This window comes from Sciurus vulgaris (assembly GCF_902686455.1).
Source record: "Sciurus vulgaris genome assembly, chromosome: 17".
NCBI classification, from domain to species: Eukaryota; Metazoa; Chordata; class Mammalia; order Rodentia; family Sciuridae; genus Sciurus; species Sciurus vulgaris.
Genome location: NC_136478.1, coordinates 30556388 through 30570959, shown reverse-complemented (window position 1 = coordinate 30570959; position 14572 = coordinate 30556388). Strand labels below are relative to the sequence as shown.

The window sequence follows — 14572 nt, the reverse complement described above, 5'->3', positions numbered from 1 at the left end:
AGGTCATATTTCCCATCCACATATTTTTTTGAAGCAGTATGATTGTTGTTTTTTTTTTTTTGGCCAGTATTTTTTTTTTTTTTTATCATTTATGTGATTCACCTAACATAAAATTCATCATTTACAAGGGTACCAGATGATTAGTTTGCTCATGCTTATTTCTAAGTGCTCCTAATAGTTCTGTTATTTAAAAAAAAATTTTTGTATACACTTAAAATATTCATTTTTTTTTTTTTAAATAAAAAAGAGGGAGAAATATGTAACTTTGTCTCCCAGGGAGCCATCATAGATCTGTAGAGGGAACAAGAATATAGAGACCATAAGGCAACCCAGAAGTCACTTGTTTTGAAGTAATTAAGATAACCATGTTGACTTTCTCTGTACTCTAGGTATAGCCTTTTCAAAATTAGAAGGATATGTCTTCCTTGTTATTCTGGCATGAATATTTAGCAGTGGCACTGCTAACCCTAGGTTCACACAGTAAATGTTAACAAGAGACACCAGAACTTGTGTTTTCCCTGTCCTATTGTTTTTCTACAAGAATGCTGACAGCTGGAATGGCTTTGTGACATTGTGCCTACAAAGCTGAATATTACATATGTAGTTACCTGGGTAGGTGTACACTGTATTTTTTTAAGAGCTGGACATTGTGTCTGGATGTCATCCATTACATCTGTCTTATGGTATTAAATCATTTTATGACTATTTAAAAAATAGATGAGAATTCCATAGTAATTTGTGTCTCGATGTGTTTCTGCTAAGCAAAGAAAATGTTTTCTGAAAACAAAACTTCTGATGTGCATGTAAGAATGAAGATACGCTTTGTAGAATATTTTCAGGTTCTTTGGTTCTTCAGCTCAGTATGTCAGTTTATTTTTTGAGGGAACAGTAGACTCTCTCGGTGGTGCTCAGTTCTCCATCTCATTTGCTTCTTTTTGAATAGCTGCATAGTGTCCTTCCACTTTGGAGAATTGTTTAGGGGGACTGGAAATGTTATCTAGGGCTTAGTTGACAGTTTTTATTGCTGGTCTGGTGAGATTCAGGTCTGTTTGCTTTTCAGTGTATTTCAAAGTCCCAGTATCTCTTAAGAACACCTTCCCCCCATCCTCCTAAATGAAGAAAACCTTATATTCTAATTATAAAATACATGATCATAAATTAAGATAATACTGAAAGATTTAAAGGAGAAAATAGAAGTACGACTTAATCCTGCTTCCCAGACACACATATTCATTATGAACATCTTGGCCTATAACAGAGGTCAGCAAACTATCACCTATAGGCCAAATCTAGCCTGCTGGTTTTATATAGTCTGAGCAAAGAATGGCATTTACATTTTTAAATGGTTGAATCAAGTCAAAAGAAAAACAGTATTTTGTGACATCTGAAAGTTGTAGGAACTTCAAAATTTAGTTTCCAGAAATAAAGTTTTATTGAAACAGCCATGCTCATTCATTTACATACTGTGTATGACTGCTTTCATGCCCAAGTGGCAGAGTTGAGTAGTTGTAGCACTGGGCCTCCAGAGTCTGACATATTTACTCTCTGGATCTTAACATAAAAAATTTACGACCCCTGATTTATATAGCCTTCTGGACTTTTTCCGTGCATGTGTGTGAGTCTTGTGTGTGTGCAGTTTTAAATAGAGGGATCATTCTATATGTTTTTTAAGCTACCATTTTTGCTGAATGTTGTTTATTAATAACTTCTATTTTTTTTGTTTATTCCATTGAATTAAAATAGAACCACTCATTGTTCTTGTTATTTTTGTATCATATGAACCCACTGGATATTATCTGGGAACAGTAATAAAAATATTAATGTTGTATGAGTTAGAATTAATTTTAATTGTTCAATGAAATAAAGGTTTGTTTTTCTCATATAACCTGAATAATGAGGTAGATAGTGGTAAAGCTGCCCAAGAAGTTCTTTGAGGAGCCAAGATCTTTCTAGTACCCAGTTCTGCCATTTTTTGCATGTACTTTCATTGAAAAATGATTACTAAATTCTGTGATTGTTGTGTGACAAATTACCACAAAACTTATCAACTTGCAATAGCAGGTATTTATTTCTTACAGTTTCTGTGGGTCAGGAATCCAGATATGGCTTAGCTAGTTATTTCTGGCTGGTTATTTCTGACTGGTTATGGTCTCTCATAAGGCTGCTCAAGATGTTGGCTAGGAATTCACTTCTTTGAAGGCTTGACTGGGGTGGAAAGGCTGTTTCCAAGCTCACGCATGTGCTGTTGGCAGGCCACAGATCCTCACTGGCTGCTGGCTGGAGACATCAGTTCCTGTATAAGGCAGTTCACAGATGGTATCTTAACTTCTTTTATGGCATGTGTGTGTATGTGTATGTGTGTGTATGTGTATGTGTGTTTGTGTGTGTGTGTATGTGTATGTGTGTTTGTGTGTATGTGTGCGTGTTTTGGGAGAAGAGAGAGAAGGGATTGATTGATTGATTGATTGATATAGTTGTCTTGTTACCTAACCTGGGAAGTAATGTCCCATCTCTTCTACAATATTCTGTTTATTAGGAGTGAGTTACTCGGTCCAGCCTACATTCAAGGGGGGTAAATATACCAGCAGGCAGAGTTTGTTAGAGGACTTTTTAGAGGTCATTTTTAATCTTTAAGCCTGCAGTTTCACTTTAAGGTGGTGGGTAAACCCTTAAGTACTGGTATGGCAGGAAGGGGTCCTGGTAGGAAGAGGAGGGGAGACAGCCTTTTGAAATATTTTTAAATAAAAAGAGAGATACAATAGTAACTTTGCATTTCCATTTCCGCAACTAGAACTGTGCAACATGACCACCCCTAGCTGAAGGAAGTCTAGGAAAGCAAGCTTTTTGGATGAACGTGTCTTTGTCCAGGTCAAAATCAAGGTTTTGTTAGCAAGAAAAATGGTCAGTATAGATACTGGGTGGACAACAGAAGGTATCTACTATACTTGCTTTCAAAGGATTCAGTAAGGTAACCCAGGACTTGCCTGGTCTATAGTAGGTACTCAATTAAACAATAGCTATGGTTATTATTACTTACAACTGATACAGGATAGTTTTGGAAATTAGCTTGTTGATAGTAGTAGCCTGTGTCACTACTGAAAGAAGTAGCATAGAAGAGTCAAGCAAATAATTATAATTATTGAGTACATGGCATGTACCAGGTATTATATTTATATATACTATCTGATTTAATCCTCATAATAAACCTGTGAAGGAGGTATTATTTACCTTATTTTACAGAAAAGGAAAGTAAGGCCCCAAAGTATTAAGTAGGTATTTCTTATACAACCTACACTCACATGGCCTGGATAGGTTTTAGGTTCGGGAGAGACTGGTCCCCTCAGATCTTGGAGTGGGCAGGTGAACACTGGACAGTAAGCCTCTGGGCCCAGCATCTCCAGTTCTGGGCAGTCTCTTCTGATTCCTCCAGTATTCCTTGAAAATGTACTTTTCTTTATGTTCCCTGATGTGGGGGATGCTGCAGTGAATTGATGGCTCTGTCAGAGAATAGGTGGCAGAACTTGAATTTGAACCCTAGTGTGTATGATTTTAGAAGCCTGTCTTCCTTTCACTACCAGGCTCCCTCTAGTCTTCAGAAGCAGTGAATTTCAGTTAAAATGAAGTCGCAGTTAAAATGTGCCTTCATTTAACACACAGATGATTGCATTTCTTTTACTCTGATGTTTCTCTCACTCCTTTAATAAACATAACACATTTTCTTGGATTATAAATTAACACTATTTGCTTCGTGACTGTAGCATGTATGGAAACATATGTGGCCACTAGGTGTCTCCATTTGGTCCTGTCCTTTCTCCTGTGGCACACTTAGAAGAAACCTAAATGGATAGAAGGAAGAATAAATAACAGGACATCTTGAATGAAGGGACACTCACTCTGATAATTCCAGTTGCCTTTTTCATCCTTTTCTCTCCACTTCTGTTCCTTCTCTGCTCATAGATTGACTGATGTTTAGGCAATAAATCAATTCTCTGCAACCTTAGATGAGTCTTTGATTTCTCTTTTTCATTTATAAAAGTGGGAAAGTGAGGAGAGGTGAGAACTTTTGTGCTAATCTAGATAATGTTAGATAATAAAATAATTGTAACATGTTTGCCAAGAATTTTAGGCACAGTTTTTAATATAGTTTATTGTCATGGGAATACTTGTGTTTCTAAGGCAGATAATGATTGCATTTATTAATATTAATTTCCCTGTTCTTTAATATAATAACACTGCCTGTAATTTACATGTATTATCTCTTATAATCCTCATAGGAACCCTGCGTAGTTACCCTTTTTTCGCTGATTTTAGAGATGAGGAAATTGAAACTTAAGAGAGTGGGGTTAATCTGCTCCAAGTTTAATAGAGTTTGGTTGCTTTCAGATTTTTTCCCCTCCATATTGAATTTCATTATGGCGATGGGGAGAATTTGACTTAAGTCAGTAGATTTAAAAATGTCTGCGAAGTAATTCAGCAGAAAGTGCTTCTGAAACCAGGGTTTGGTTGAGTACAGACATCTATTTTCTGCAGTTGTCTTGTAGAAGTGAGCAGTGTGCTCTGGATGTGGGCTCCCTTCAGGAAGGCTACAGGCTCTTTGCAGAATTACAAATTGTGTACACTCAGGGATCACTTCCTTTCACTTGCCTACAAATGCAGCACCCATTATCATAGAAACTGCAGGGCATTTGACAGCTCGGGTTCAGACCTGGAGCTTCATAGAATGGAACATTCTTCTTATTCAATTAGAGGCACACAAAAAAGATGGGAAGGCAGCTAGGCCTAGGGTTTTCTTTGACACTGCTGGCTGATAAGTTCTCTTTTACCCGAATTTAGATTTTGCATTAATTTCCAGATTTCTCCAATCATCTTAAAAAAAAAATAAATCAGCTCACGCTCGGTTTTCTTTTAGTCAGGGATAATTTAATTGTGCTTAGTATCTCTCCAGTTGACTCCCCAGTTTGGTGGTGATTTCTGCAGACCATAGGAAAATGTATGACAAATGTGAGATGAGAGAGCCTTGTCAGGCAGGGCGCACTTTCTCTGGGAAGTCAGAGCTAGCAGTGGGAGCAGTCCCCAGCGCTAACAGGCACACCCACAAGATCTGCCTCCAACACTGTCACTTCTACCTCTTTGTTCCCCTTCCTGGCTTACTTCCTGCCAGTGATTTGTGACATATTTCGCAGCAGATCAAATGAGCCCCTGACACCTGATTGCCGAGTGCTTCTTGTTTACAGTTGCTATCCAGCGACACCTAGACAAGATGGAAAGCTTAACGCGCTGTAATTAAATTTGCATCTGCTCAGTGACAGGACTCAAAGAAAGGCGTTTTCTCTCCCTTCACGTTTGAATCTCATTGTAGAGCTCCTACTGTCTTTGACCATACAGCATCTAAAAAAGGCAAGATGTGGACAGGTAAACAAACATTGGTTCAGTCTTCTGCCTGTCATTAAGTGATGAATATTAAAATCACCGATAATGCCTTTCTTACTTGACTTCATTTTCTTCACCTTCTCGTTTAGCCAGATTTATAACCAGTTTTAAATATGAGAACTGTAGCTTGGCGGTGATTTTTTATTTCAGCCTTTTTAAAGGAAAACAAACATTGCCGAACAATCTGGATTGGTTTAACACCCTTTGGATTGTACATTTCTCACAAATGCTAATGAATAATTCAGCAAAGCCAAACACAATCTGCTGGTGGTATCTAGTGTTATTCACACTTGCTAATGAATAATTCCCTTTGGCTTTTATAGGGCAGCTCTAAGGAGTGACTTCTGAGACTCAGATGGGTTATTATTGGGCTATTTGTCAGTGTCCTTGGGGCATTGTGAGCCAAAGCCCAACTTGGCTACCCACTGCACATACCTTCTCCAATTCTTCTGGGAAACACGCAGCTCTCTGTGTCCCAGCTTTTTAGCCCTAGAATGTTGCTATGAAAGAAACTCTAACAGGATTCAGCTCCATTTTAATTTCATTGATTCAGTTACTTCATTGTTGCATTCAAATAGAGGAATGTTTATTGAGTACCTTATGGATGTACAAAGTACAAAGCATGGCATTGTATATGTACAGAGGTAAGACAGATTTTGTGTGTTATGTCCTCAAAGAAAGTGGAGCGTGTACAGGGGAGGTATGGGGTCCTGGCAGAGGATGCTCAGGGTCTTTTTTTTTTTCCCCTAAAATTATCAGTCATCATTTTTCTCAACATGTTTTCAGATGTGCATTTCAGTGCATACTTGCTGTCATTGGTGTTGGGTGAGGGTTATATTGCTTTGGATAAGCCTAAAATTCGATTAATTTTAGAACTGCTTACAAGATAAGCCCTATAATGTGATTCCAGATATGACTGTAGGAGGCCCTTGTTCATTTGCACTGCACTGAAGTCAGGACTTGGTGGTATGACTGGATGTTACTAGCCTGGAGAGTCTCAGGATGGCTAATGGGAATTTACGTGTGCCTGAGCAGCCTACCGTACTCGAGCAGTCATACTGCGTAGTGTGTAACTGACTTCACTGGGGCTCATTCAGCCTTGATGAGGTTGTTTCTAGCAGCCTGCGGCTTTTTCTATTCAACTAGTTTTCCTCTGATGTCTGAGCACATTGGAAGATTATAATCTTCAGATTCCTTTCAGTTAGCTGGGAATCACGTGATTCATTCAGGCCAGTAAATGGAAGTGGTGGGTATCATTTTCTGGAAAACACATCAAAGACCTAATATGCCACTGCATACTTTGCCTTGATGCCATGAGTTTTAGATGGTGCCATGTCCCTTAGACCAGGCCCATGTGGAGTGTCAGCTTGCTTAACAGAATGTTGTTCCTTTTATGTAAAAAATGTTTTTTAGCATAAATTGACAAGTTTTAATTGTGTAGTTTTATGGGTACAAGGTAATGATAGAATTTATGAATGTAATATAGAATAATTAAATTAAGCTAATTAACATAACCATTACCTCAAATACTTATCCTTTTTGTGGTGTGAACATTGAAATTTACTTTCAGTGATTTTGAAATGTACAAGGTGTTATTATTTGCTATATTCACTATGCTGTGCATTATATCTCAAAGGAAAACATCGCTCTTGTCTAATTGAAGCTTTGATCAACATTTTCACATTCCCCCCAACCTCTCATAATCACTATTCCACTCTCTGCTTCTCTGAATTCAATTGTGTTAGATTCCACATGTAAACGAGAACATGCGGTATTTATCTTTCTGTGCCTGGCATATTTCACTTAGCATAATGTTTTCCAGTTCCCTCCATATTGTTGCAGATGATGAAATTACTTTCTTTTACAAGACTGAACAGTATTCATTGTGTATACATACCACATTTTTTTTTCCATCTGTTGATGGACACTTAGGTTGACTCCATAACTAGGCTCTTGTGAACAGTGACACAATGAACATGGAGTACAGTCATGTCTTTGAAATACTAATTTCACATCTTTTTGGTAGATAGTCAGAAGTGAAACTGGTAGATTAAGTGGTAATTCTATTTTTAGTTTTTTGAGGAACATCCATATGGTTTTCTGTAATGGTGGTCCTAAATTTCTTCCCCATCAGCAGTGAACAGATGTTCCCTTTTCTTCATATCTTTGCTAACACTCGTTATCTCTTCTTTCTTTTTAATTTTTTTTCTCTGGTACTAGGCTTTTGTCTTTTTCAATAGCCATTCTGATAGGTTTGAAGCTATTTGTCCTTGTGATTTTTAATTTGTATTTCTGTAATGATTCATGAGGTTGAACAGTTTTTTTCCATCTATCTGTTGGTCATTTGTATATCTTCTTTTGAGAACTATCCTTTCAGGTCCATTGCCCATTTTTACTTGTACTTATATTACTTGTTTTTTTTTTTTCTTTTTTTCTGTAGAGTTGTCTGAGTTCCTTATATATTTTGGATATTAATCCTTTATCAGACACATGTCTTGCAGATATTTTCTGTAGTCCATAGGTTGTCTAGGTTGTCTCTTCACTCTGTAGTTGTTTCCTTTGTTAGGCAGAAGGGGTTTTATAAATCTTAATATAACCTCATTTGTCTCTTTTTGCTTTTGTTGCCTAGGCTTTGAGGTCAAATCTAAAAACTTCACTGCCCAGACCAATGTTGTGTGGTTTCCCCCCTATGTTTTCTTCTAGTAGTTTTGTAGTTTCAGTTTTAATGTTTAATTCTTAATACTTTTTGAATTGACTTTCACATATGGTGAAAGTCATTATTTTCATCATTTCATTATTTTGCATGTAGCTACCCAGTTTTTCCAATATCATTTTTTGAAGAGACTTTCCATTTCCCAGTGTAGTTGACACCTTTGTTGAAATTAAGTTGACTATATGCATGGATTCCTTTCTGAACTCACTATTCTGTCCCATTGGTTGATGAGTCTGTTTTTATGCTAGTACCATGCTGTTTTAATTACTATTGCTTTTTAGTATGGTTTGAAATGAGGTAGGGTACTGCTGCCAACTCAGTTCTTTTGCTAATGAGTGCCTTGGCTACTCAGGTTTTTTTGGGGGGAAGGGGTTTCACATGAATTTTAGGATTATTTTTCCTATTTTTATGAAAAATGATATTGGAAGTTTGATAGGGATTACATTGAATCTATAGGTCACTATGTATATTTTAACAATATTCTTCTAACTCATAAACATGTGCTATCTTTCCATTTATTTGTGTCTTCTTCAATTTATTTCATTAATATTTTATGGTTTTCATTATACAGATCTTTTATCTCCTTGGTTAAATTTGTTTCTTGGTATTTTATTTTTCTAGGATAGTTATCTTGATTTTTTATTTTTCATAGGTAGTTCATTGTTAGAGTATAGATATGCTACTGATTTTTGTATGTTGCTTTCATATCCTACAACTTTACAGTATTTATTAGTTCTAACAGATTTTTATTTGTGGAATCTTTATGATTTTCTTTATATAATATCATCAACAAAATTGACAATTTCACTTCTTTCTTTCCTATTTGGATGCTTTTATTTTATTTTATTTTCTCTTGCCTGATTACTCTGGCTAGGGTTTCTAATACTGTGTTGAATAAAAGCAGCAAGATTGGATCTCTCTGTCTTGGTCTGGGTCTTAAAGGCAAGGGTTTCAATTTTTCACTTTTGAATATTATGTTAGTTGTGGGCTTATCATGTCTGGCTTTTATTGTACTGAAGTACATTCCTTATATACCTATTTTATTAGTCTTTTTATCCTGAAATGATGTTGAATTTTGTTAAATACTTTTTCTGCATCTGATGAAGTGATTGTATGGTTTTTTTCCTTTTGGCAGAATGTAGATTCTGTTGGGTGAAGGGAGAGAAAAAGTTCATTTCATCAATTACCAAGGAATTTGTGGGAGAAATAACATCAGTGTAAACGGAGTCATAGAAGTAAAGGAACAATTTGTAAGCAGAGACAGAGTTAAGTTGAGGTTATCATAATCAATGTTAAGAATTTAAACTTGTATGCAGCATGTTAATTGGTAAAATTCTAAACCTGTAATACGTCTGTTTGTTTACAGCTGTTTTGAGGGTCTAGCCCTTGAGCTAAGAATGATTTTTACATTTTAAAGGATTATTAAAAAAAAAAGAAGAAGGAAAAGAATATGTAATAGAGGAAATATGTGACCCACAAAACCTAAACTATTTTCTGGCACTTTACCAAAAGAATTTGCTGATCTTGCACTTATGTCTTTAAAATCTCTATAAACGGTTATAAAAAAGTATAACACTTATCAAAATGTGAGTTTTTACAGAATTGGGAACTCAAGGGTCTTACTGGTCTTTTTATCTTTTGGTCTAGCATGGCGCATGGCAACACAGTATAGGCTCAGAACAAGTTTACTTAATTGAATTGCACACCGAACCTGAGAGATAGGGAAGATAGTTCAGAGGATGAGAACTAAGAAGAAATCATGAAAGGTCATAGATCTGAAGGAACAGAACTTTTCCTCCTCTCTTTTTGTGGGTGGTGACAGTTCTGGATTTGTTTAAACCTTCTAAGTATGAGCATTTATTTAATCTTCGTTTTCACTTTTAAATCAGTGTCATATTTTGGAAGGTTTTAAAGATACGAACTTGTACTCTGGCATCAAAGTATTGTCAGAGTCTTCTTGCTGATCTATTAGGTGTTGATATTTTTGTTTTCTCTTCTTCCCCTGGCAACACATTTTTTTTTTTTTAACTTAGGCATGTTTCTGTCTTTTCACTCATTGATTTGTTCATTCAAAGCTTTATATATCCAAGAGAAGTGAAAACATATGTCCATACCAAAACTTGTACACAAATACTCAGCAGAATTATTCATAATAGCTGAAAAAATACAAACAACCCAAAACGTCCATCAATTGATGAGTGGATAAACAAAATGTATCCATATAAAAGAATATCATTTTTCAATAAAGATGAATGAAGTACTGATATATTGTACAACACAGACTGATGCTGAAATCATTGTGCTAAGTGAAAGCCAAGCACAAAAGACTACTTTTTGTATGATTCCATTTATATAAATTGTCTGAAGCAAATATATGAAGACAGAAAGTAAATGAGTGACTACAGCTGAGAGCAGGATGGGTGGGTATCAGGACTGAGGTTGGTAGGTGCAGAGGATTTTTTTGGGTGGGGCAGGGGCTGATAGCAGAGTTCTAAACTTCATGGTAATTTTTGTACAACTTTGTGAATATACTAAAAATATTGTACACTTAAAGGGGTGAATTTTATGTTATGTGATTATATCTTAAAAATAGTAACAAAAATAATCACATAGTGGATTGCTCATTTTCCAGTGAGGCCACTGAATATACACGCTCCTATTTAACAAGCAGTTAGAATTTGAATCTCTGATTCAGTATTTTACCTTCTTGAACTAAAATCTTACAAAAACAAAATTGATTTATAGTCAAAGCTCTTTTGATCCACCTGTTATATTTACATACATTCTACTTTTGTACTGGCACATGGATACAAATGTATTAGACTACTCTTTGTGGCAATATTTGTAGTGACAAAATATAATTAAACAATGTAAGTATATATCAGTGGGGCGGGGCAGGTTAAGTAAGTTAAGGAGGATGGAGCCAATGAATATGGAAAAATCTTTAAGATATTTAAATTAAATATAGACTGGGATTTCATCACACACCAGTCAGAATGGCAGTTATCAAGAATACAAACAATAATAAGTGGTGGAGAGGATGTGGAGTAAAAGGAACACTGTCACACAGTTGGTGGGATTGTAAAATAGTACAACTACTATGAAAATCAGTATGGAGGCTCCTCAAAAGACTAGGCATGGAACCACCATATGACCCAGCTGTGCTTTCCTTGGTATTTATCCTGAAGAATTAAAGTCATTGTACTCCAGTGATACATACATACCAGGGTTTAGAGCAGCACAATTCACAATAGCCAAACTGTGGAACCAGAGTAGGTGTCCATGAGTGGATGAGTGGATAAAGAAAATGTGATATATATACACAATGGAGTTTTATTCAGCCATAAATAAAAATGAAACTATGTCATTTGCAGGAAAATGGATGGAACTAGAGAACATTATGTTAAGCAAAATAAGCCAGACTCAGAAGGTCAAGAGTCATATGTTTTCTCTCGTATGTGTTAGAGAGGTAAAAAGAAAATAAATGTGACAGGATCTCATGAAAATCAAAGGGAGAGCAGTAGAATAGAGGAAGGGACCGAGGCAGAGGAAGGAAGAGGAAATACTGGGGGAATAATATTAGCCAAAGTATATTGTTATATTGCATATGTGTAAAAATATGTAACAACAAATCACACCATAAGTACATCTCTAATGCACCAGTGAAAATGTGGGAAAAAGAAAATAAAGCAAAGGCCAGTGTGGAATACCGTGTTACTATTTGTGTAAATGCTTGTATATAGACAGAATATACTAGAAAGATTTAACAGTGGTTACCTCTTTGGTAGGGAAAATTTGAGTAGGTCAATAATAAGAGAGGGACGACCTTTTTGTAGAGTTAACCTTTTCTTTCTTTTTTTTTTTTTTAAGTTTTTACAGTTTATTAATCCTCATGAAAAATTCACACAATCACTGCAGATAAAGTCATTGCAGAATCTTCAGTCCTTTGGCTTTTTGCCAGCACCAACATTTGCCTTTGCAGTTCCCCTGACTTTCTTCATTCTCTTTTTGTGTTACCTTTTTTAATGCATTTTTATATCAGAATTATTTATCATAGCCAAAAAGTCCATCCGCAGATCAATGGATAAAGGACATGTGGTCTATCCATATATTCATGTAAGTAGAGTCAAAGGAGATTTGAATGTAAAGCAGTTTTGTTTTGGGGAAATCTCAATTCAAACTGGTGTGCAGATACTATCTTAAAATTTTTTTAAAGTTGATTTCTAGACTACAGTTCAGCAACCAGTCTTGCCTCTGTTTCTGCATACTCCTTTCCAATCCATGTGGAATAATTTGTTTTAGGATTCATCCCACTTCACCCCTTCCTGACCACTAACGGGGCAGCAATTATGTGGTTCCACAGTAATTTTAACACTGTCTTCTTGCCCAGCTGTGGGGTGGTAGTGTATCTGCAGGGCAGGACTGTGGCTTGCAAGGGACAATATCAGCTGCCCACAATCATTTTAATGTCTCCTGTGAAATGATAAATGAAGTTTATAGTTGTAATAAAAGCAAACCCATTTCCCCCCAAGGTTTAAAGAGTGTGCAAGTAAAATTCACATATTCAGATCTGACTGCTATTTTTTCTTTTTGAAAGAATCCTTCTATGAGGACTTTTTGCTCCTTTTAAAAAAATCAGGTATGTTTTCAATGGAGGCATTTATTTGACCCAGCCCAATAAAGGTGCATAAAATATGAAAATCTTGTAAGAGTTATTGCTGCTCCTCTAGGAACTTAACACTTTTTTTGTTACCAGTATAGTTGGAAAAATTCTTGCAAGTATTGCATTCATGTTGCTTGCTTTATAAACACATGCTCCATGTAATTTACAAAATACTTGCTGGGATTTTTCCTGGTTTTAGGGAGTATGTGTAATTGGATTATAACTCTTGCTTTTGGTTTGGGTCCTTCTTAGGTAATTTAAATCCCCTGCCTGCCCTGCACATTCACTTGAGAGGTGAGTGTCGGGTGTTCCCAGTATTTCCAGGGTACCCCCTACTGTAATTTAGATCTCTTTTTGAAAAATCGTTCGCCATTTCTTCGGCTGGAAAGTGTGGGATTGTGGAAGCAGTTTCCCTGTCCCTAGGATTTCCAAGCTATCTTCCCAATTGTAGGAGACATGACCCTCCTGGGGATGTGGACTGTGTTTTCTCTGAGAAGCCACCCAGGTTTTTGCTGTCCCCACTGCTTGCTACCTACTGACCTACAGCCAGACGTTGTTCCTGCTGTGATTTATCCTTTTTGCATTACATAGCACTTGGCTTTGTGCAATTGACACCCTCATTTCATTTTATATCTTGTGTGTATCATTAAAGATCAGGGTTTGGAGGTATCCTTTTATAATTCCTTTTTCAGTTAGGCACTCTTATGATTTTTTACGTGTAGCTGGATTATTGTGATGATTTTTAAGTGATATATACCCATTTACTTGAACTCTTAAAGCTGTGAAGGACTTCCTGCTTGTGGGGTGATTGCCTGCAGCGTTTCCACCCTCACTCTCTTTTTGCTGCCTGACTGCCACCATCATGGGTCACATGCATGCTCCTGGGAAGGGCCTGTCCCAGTCGGCTCTGCTCTATCGCTGCAGCGTCCCCACCTGGTTGAAGTCGACACCTGTCGACGTGAAGGAGCAGATTTACAAACTGGCCAAGAAGGGTCTGACTCCCTCACAAATTGGTATGATACTGAGGGATTCACGTGGTGTTGCATAAGTATGTTTTGTGACTGGCAATAAAATCTTGAGAATCCTTAAGTCGAAAGGACTGGCTCCTGATCTTCCTGAGGATCTCTATCATTTAATTAAGAAAGCAGTTGCTGTTTGAAAACATCTTGAGAGGAACAGAAAGGATAAGGATGCTAAATTCTGCCAAATTCACCGATTGGCTTGATATTATAAGATTGCCAAATTGGAAATGAGTCATCCACAGCCTCTGCCCTGGTGGCATAAATTTGTGTATGTATTCAAGCAATAAAAGCATTATTTAACTAAAAAAACAAAAAACAAAAACAAAACAAAACAAAACAAAAAAAAACTGTGAAGTATCATGTAGCATTTTTGATCCAGACCTCCCATCATACACCCAAGTCACCTGAAGCCCAGAGAGTTCATTGATTCCTTCAAGATTCCACAGCAACTTAATTACAGAGGTGAGTCTGTAATTTGGAATTTCAGGTTCAGAGCTTTTTCCGTATACTGGCTGACTTGAAAGTTTAAACATACCTTGACTTGCAGGGTAAGTTCAATGGTGACTCAGGAGAGGAGTGCCTCACAGCTGAGTAAACAGTGCTTCTGCTGAATACCTCTGCAATGAAATGCTTTGGAAATCAATAATGCTGGGCTATTTAAATTTTTTTATTTACCTTCATTTTAATCAAAAGAAGTGACATCTTCCTTTAATATATTTCTGACCCCAGCCAAATGGTTGTGTG

General features: G+C 36.5%; 1 protein-coding gene and 1 pseudogene across 2 annotated transcripts in view; both read left to right on the top strand.

The window, feature by feature from the left end:
• Positions 1-14572, top strand: part of LOC306648404 (alpha-ketoglutarate-dependent dioxygenase FTO) — a 217569-nt gene that overhangs the window by 35894 nt on the left and 167103 nt on the right. The window lies entirely within an intron of this gene.
• LOC306648407 (small ribosomal subunit protein uS15-like) lies at positions 13113-14090 on the top strand (annotated as a pseudogene). The gene has a single exon. The product of its transcript is annotated as a small ribosomal subunit protein uS15-like (transcript).